At 34.4% G+C, this 6489-nt stretch overlaps 1 pseudogene; it reads right to left on the reverse strand.

The window, feature by feature from the left end:
* Nucleotides 1-248: 248 nt before the first annotated feature.
* On the reverse strand, nucleotides 249-5123 carry LOC141699914 (potassium transporter 5-like; annotated as a pseudogene).
* Between the last annotated feature and the right edge of the window lie 1366 nt (nucleotides 5124-6489).

Here is a 6489-nt window from a genome sequence, read left to right on the forward strand (position 1 = left end):
TCAGTATGCTGAACTATTTTTACAAACCTATTCACAGATAATTTACTCAAATTAGCGAATCTTCGAGTCAAACTATGTTGTATTCAAATTCAGCTCATTTATAAATCGATTCTTAAAATTATGTTCATATTCGTTCTCGTTAAAATAGAACCGATCTTAAACCGGATTTTTTTAGAAACTCCTGCTAGAAAGCTGGTGTTAACAAAAAAGAATGTCAAGATGCTGGTGTTCAGGAGCTCCCAGGATTGATCTCACTGCAGCCTATACTTAAGTTGGAAACAGATTAAGAATAACAGCCCGATGAAGAGTGCACCAATTATGCAGTAGTTTTGACATTAAAGAGGCACAAATGAGTGAGTAGACTGACTTTTACAATCTGATTCTTGGATTCACTTTCTGCTCTAGCACTCTTGAACATGATAACAGTGTCACTGGACCTGAGCTTGGTAACATGAAGTAGCGTAAAGGTCAGCTGCTCATTTCAGCCTTGTTAGAATGACACACTACTTGAACTCTGCAACACATATGAGAGCACATTGGTGACATTATCCAGGAACTGAATCATAACCTTGCTAAGGGCTGATTCAACAATTTTCATAACATCAATTATCATGACTGGTACTCCAAAAATTATATGTATATTTCAATGGCTTATTGTTTCATTGTCAAGATAAAAGAGTGAAATCTACAACAAGTACGCGCGATGCAAATAATTTAACCATATGAAACTAGAGTCTCGCCATACCCGAAGCAAACATGATACTTTTATACCTTTAAAGTTCTCGCAAAATAAAGTTCATATGTTGAATGATCAACAAATATTTGATGATTTATCAAATGCCTAATCTCTTATAACACTAGTTATCAGTTTAGCACACGAAATGTCATCTTGCTTACGACATATTTTTAACCAACTCGTGAACAATTAATAAGCTAATTATATTTCATATGTCATTCCAACTCGGAGAAGCCTGGTATGAGGAATATGTATTGTCTTTTCTCCTTGCCTGAAATTTTTTCTAAGGAAGCTGTAAGCATAATTGACAATAACTTTGTTGAACCAAGAAGAATCTTGTTTGGCTATCACCTCTGCTTCTCCTAGAAGATAAACAATGCCTTTCTCCTTTGCATTTTGGATAAATTGTATCTCTTCTTCAACTCCTATAATAGGTCTTGTGCTAATATCGCTTGAAGTATTTGGTAATGATCTGATGGAGTTTGAAGAAGAAATACGTGGCAAGTCCTCGGTGTGAACTGTAGGTGAGCTAGTTCTTCCTTCTAAGTTCTCAATTTTGTCTGTTGAATCATGTATCACGTTTGTGTCAGGAAGGGGCTCATGTGCCATCAGTTCATCCCTAGATATCCCTATATTGGCTTCAACAGTACATTGTCATGTCTTATGAACTCCTTTAGATTTTCCACGAGCTGGTCTTCAAAATCACGGGGCTCCTCTATCTTGTCTTTATATCCATATCTAACTACACAACGGTATATCCTGTACTCTCTTGTTCCAACCTGTCTGAACAAAAATCGCTCCTCAACCATCACAGTACTGATAGGAATGAACTTAAGAGATACAAAAACCATAACCGAGTGAATAGATGGAATGATTTCAATAAAATGAGGAAATATTGATGGAATTCCCTCGACAAGCTCAGAGTATAGCAGCCCAATTCCGGGGACTCTGTTTATATTTGTGTTTGCTGCCAAATCCTGCATGTAACTAGGAGAAACCTTGTTATCAAGCTCGAACTTGTACTTTTGAACATACACATAGTGCCATATCCCCATTACTGTCATCAAGACAGCGAAAATGTTATAGGAAGATAGCCTCCTTCTATGAATTTGGATAGGACGGCCGACAGGTATACACCTCCATCGTACCAAACAACGTGAAGAATAGCATGATCCACCACAATTTCACATTCCATATGATCAGCATGATCAGGCTGACCACGCACGTGGAGATGAACATGACACCGACCACAGCAATCCCTGCATGAATGTAAATTTATTATCTAGTTCCAATTTAATATTTGTAATTGAGTTACCAGAACGGAAATTACGGTGTCAGAATTTCGACCAAGTTTTACCACTCACCATATGCATTTCCAATCTTTTCGGTGGTCTTAAAAGTGAAGGTCACAAAAATGGAGCAAATCATGATCATGTAGTTGAGCTCCGGTATGTAAACCGACCTCATGCTTTGCAGATGTATGCACTACTTTAACCCTAGGAAAACACCTAGACTTAAAGCTTGTGCAATAATCGCAAAAGCTCCAAGAGATCATAGCTTGGCTAGCTATAATTGGCAGCAGCAACCGCAACCACAAACATGGGCCAGTAAATCGTCTCTGAATGAATAAATCAAGTGTCATGTCGTAATTAGCACAAGTAATCAAAAGTTCAAAAGGTACCTTTATAATTACAATACACGGTTTAAGTCACAGTACTAGCCTGGAATAGAAGCATAGAAAGTATCAAGCACATCACCGGGATTCTTGGAGAGATATGCCGCTTGGCCAATATAGGTAGACAGTAATGCAGGTAGTACAACTGTACTAAAGCTAAGCTGTGACAGATCAGAATGAGAAAAGAAAAAGATTACACAGCAGTCAGCATACATGGGTAATACCTGGACTGTGTAGGTAGGAAAGCAAAAACGTATGTAAAACATGTGTCACATATAGTGCATAAATTAACTTTGATTACCTGGACTGCTAATACACTGAAATGGCCAATGTCAGCAAACATGGCTTCAGTACCTGCAATTTCATGTAAAGTTTAAACTAAGACAAACTAGCTAGCAAGCCATGTAAGGAGAAAGCTACTAATATGTTTGTATCGATATATCTTACCTGTGATGCACAGAACAACTCCACCAAGTGACTGCCATCCTTTCGACCCATTTCTTTTGAAATAATCTATGATGTATTTTGGATTCAATGCAAGCAATACAGTTACATCATGTTTGATCAAGTTGTAAAGTCCAATTCCACCGATGGATGCAAACCAGACGATGATGATTGGAGCAAATATGTATCCCACCTTATCACTCCCAAATTGTTGAACCGAAAACAAAATCACTAGGATTGCAATCGAAATCCCCACAACAGCATCTGCACACAATCTCCGATATTTAAATTAAAGATGACTAGCTATATGTATTAAGTTTACAGTCAAATTTAATAAATATGAGGTTAAGTTGAGCAAGTACTTTGGTCAAGGCAGTCCACCTTGTTCTTGATTCCACCCACTGCTGATAAGACTGTGTAGGATACACATTAGAACTTGATTTCAAAGTAAATAAAACATCTTATTCGTATTTGAAGTATGTTCAGTGACGAATTGCTCATTTTTTTTAATATGTATTCGGATTGTAGTTAGTTGACATTGAAACGGACAGAGAAGTGGTTGGACAAATTTAGTATTTTAGACTAAGTTGTGAATCTTTGAGACTAGAGACATTATCTGTTAGTGGTGTGTCTTTATTGGAACGTTTCTTCTCTTCGAGTGGATTCAACGCATATTTACATGCTCAAAATAAGTAAAATGTGAATGAGAACTGATGTTCCAAAGTTTACCTTTAATATGAAAAGTGGTTTTGTACCCATCGAGAGTGGCACAACCTATTTTAGTTTTTCTTAAATACCATGTACCACATCGAAAAGAAAAACTAAGTCATTTCAAGCCTCTCTTTATAAATAGAGTTTGGCCACAGTTTATCTGTCGAGGAAATAAGAGTCTATCTTTCATTCTCGTTCTCTTTAGTCTTAAATTTTTCCAATATTCCGGTGATAGTTTGGGAAGCAGGTCGCTAAACACGGATGGTGCGGGGTGAACTGCTTTAAGGAGATAGTTTTCTAGACTCGAGATTAAATCAATCTCTGTTTGTTTTCTCAAACCCTTCTCCTAATTTAATTGTTAATTTTTATATGCTTATGTGATTTAAGAATTAGCAATGTTCTTGTGAATTAGTTATATATTCAATATATATATATAATAATGTCTTTATCGTATAAGATTGGTAACAGAAAGTATATGCTACACATACCTGAAATACTGGGTGTTAGAATACCATCACCAATGGTCATGGAACATCCAAGGATAGCGACCAATATAAGCATGATTTTGGAAGGCATACTCTTTGAAAGCTTGTCTTTTACCTTCTCAGACCATCGAAACTGGCTGGATGGGTTGTTAAGTATGTAGTTAGACAACTCCTTATCCTCCGGTTGATTACTTGGAACTAAACTCATATTAGCATGGCGGGAGATGAGAGAATAAAGTGCAAATGTTCCACCTGCATCATTTGTGTATAGGTTTTAGTTTGCATTTATGCATGCATGTCTGAACAGTCTTGTGCTCCTAAGTGTAACATAGTTTGTTGCAGTGCACGATTATATATCAGGATTTATGCAAACATGATAAGAAATACCATTGCCATTGTCGTTGGCTCGGAGAACGATGAAGGCGTACTTGATGAGAGGCGAGAGGAGTAAGGTATAGATAATTAAAGAGAGCACACCAAGTATATCTTGGTTATCCTTAATACCATCCGTAAAGGTACTGGAATACACGTAGAGTGGAGATGTCCCGACGTCTCCATAATAACTCCCAAGCACTGAAATGCCAAGATCAGCGTCCTGCCCCAACTTGCCTGCACATAATGTATATGTCTTAGTATGTATGATGCACCCATAAAAAAACTTTGATCTCCCGGGTACCCTACATATCATGTGCAGATTTAAATTAACCTGAGAATGATGAGTATGGGTGGTAGAGCCAGCTTCCATGTTGAGTGCATCAACTCGCCTTAGCTTAGCTCCTTCCATCGTTTGGTTGTTGCTAGTTGTGGTTGCACAAGTATTGGGTGGAGCCACGGTTTCTGATGACTGATCGGCCATTTCTTCTTCTACTTCAGTAGTCTGAAATTACAGTATAAAATGACTTAAAGATTAGTCTGGCAGATTGTTTATAGCATTTAGATGTGAACTTTTGGCAGCTTATACAAAGCATGTGCATGTTTTGTCCTGGTTTTTGCCGTGAATTACAATCACAAGGTTTGTGTTTTGAAGTATTTTCGGAGCAAAAAAAGAAGGTGAACAGGTGAAATTACTCTAGCATTGATTTTGTTATAGGGTGTTGCTAGATGCAATAATATTTTACTTCATGCACTAACGAGTAATTACCTTTAAAACCCTCCTAACATAAAATGATTACTCCATCAGCACAGTCTTCGATTTCTCCCGTTCATGATAGGAAAATAAATGTTAGTAAAGTTATAAACTTAAATTCATAACCATTTTTTTCATAAAAAATTATGTAGTGTCCTAATATTTTGGTTTCGGCAGTTTTTATTATGATTAAAATTTTATATATTGACTTAACTTCAAACTTAAATTGCCCTGTCTGAACAAAATAAATATGATTTTTTAATAGTAAAGGAGGTATACTAAGTAATTATATTGAATGGACAGTTCACATAAAAATTTTACTTTTTAATTGTAAAATAAATTGTTTAGAAAAATTATTTTAATAAATTTTTAATAATAATCTAAACAAAGTCCGCATGAGTATAAACGTATTTGGCGTGAAAATTAGAATTGGATTAGAGAGTAATTTTATAAAAACAAATAATAACATGAAAGTACAAAAGTTGAAGTTGAGTTGAAAATGGTTTGATAATCTCAATAATATATGTATAAGCTTTGTAATAGAAATTAGTCAATTTTTTCAAAAATCGCTTATAAATCTTCAAAACTTAGTCAAAAATATTTAACTGATTCAATAAATTGCTGATAAATCACCAATAAGTTGTTCGAATTTTTTAGATATTGTCGATAATTCATAATTCGGTAACTTAACCGATTAATTATCTTATCCAAAATCTGTAACCATGTATATCAGTATTTCATAATATTTTATATTAAAAAGTTATACTATTTACTTATGAAATATAAGATAAGAAATGTGACATTTAGTTGTAATAAATTTTAATTATTTTTATTAAAAAATTCCAAATAAATATGTAAATTAAATTTATATATTTCTAAGAAATTTAAAGGAAAATATAATATGATGAGTTGACGGATTGAAAAGGTAAGTAGTTACTATTTGTGTATGAAAAAAATAAATTATTTATTAATTATTTTTCAATTTATAAATTTCAAGAAGAATTTTTATAAATGTGAAGGAGAATTTACTACATTCATAGAATATGTAAACATAGTATATGCACTTTTTTGCACAGAAAATTAGTAATAATCATATTTGTAATATTTGTTTATAGCATGGAGCAAAAATTTATGTTTTTTTAAAAGGACGGATTATATGCATTTAGGGGTAGTTTTATCATTCTACTACTTTTTTTTGAGTAAGAAATTAATTCAATAAATAAAAGCCATACGGCTACAAAGATAGTCGCGTCGAACAAACATAAAACAGAAACAATAGCTGATCAATCCATCTATTTTGGACAAACAATCA

The sequence above is a fragment of the Apium graveolens genome, unplaced genomic scaffold (genome assembly GCF_009905375.1).
Source record: "Apium graveolens cultivar Ventura unplaced genomic scaffold, ASM990537v1 ctg149, whole genome shotgun sequence".
Taxonomy (NCBI): domain Eukaryota; kingdom Viridiplantae; phylum Streptophyta; class Magnoliopsida; order Apiales; family Apiaceae; genus Apium; species Apium graveolens.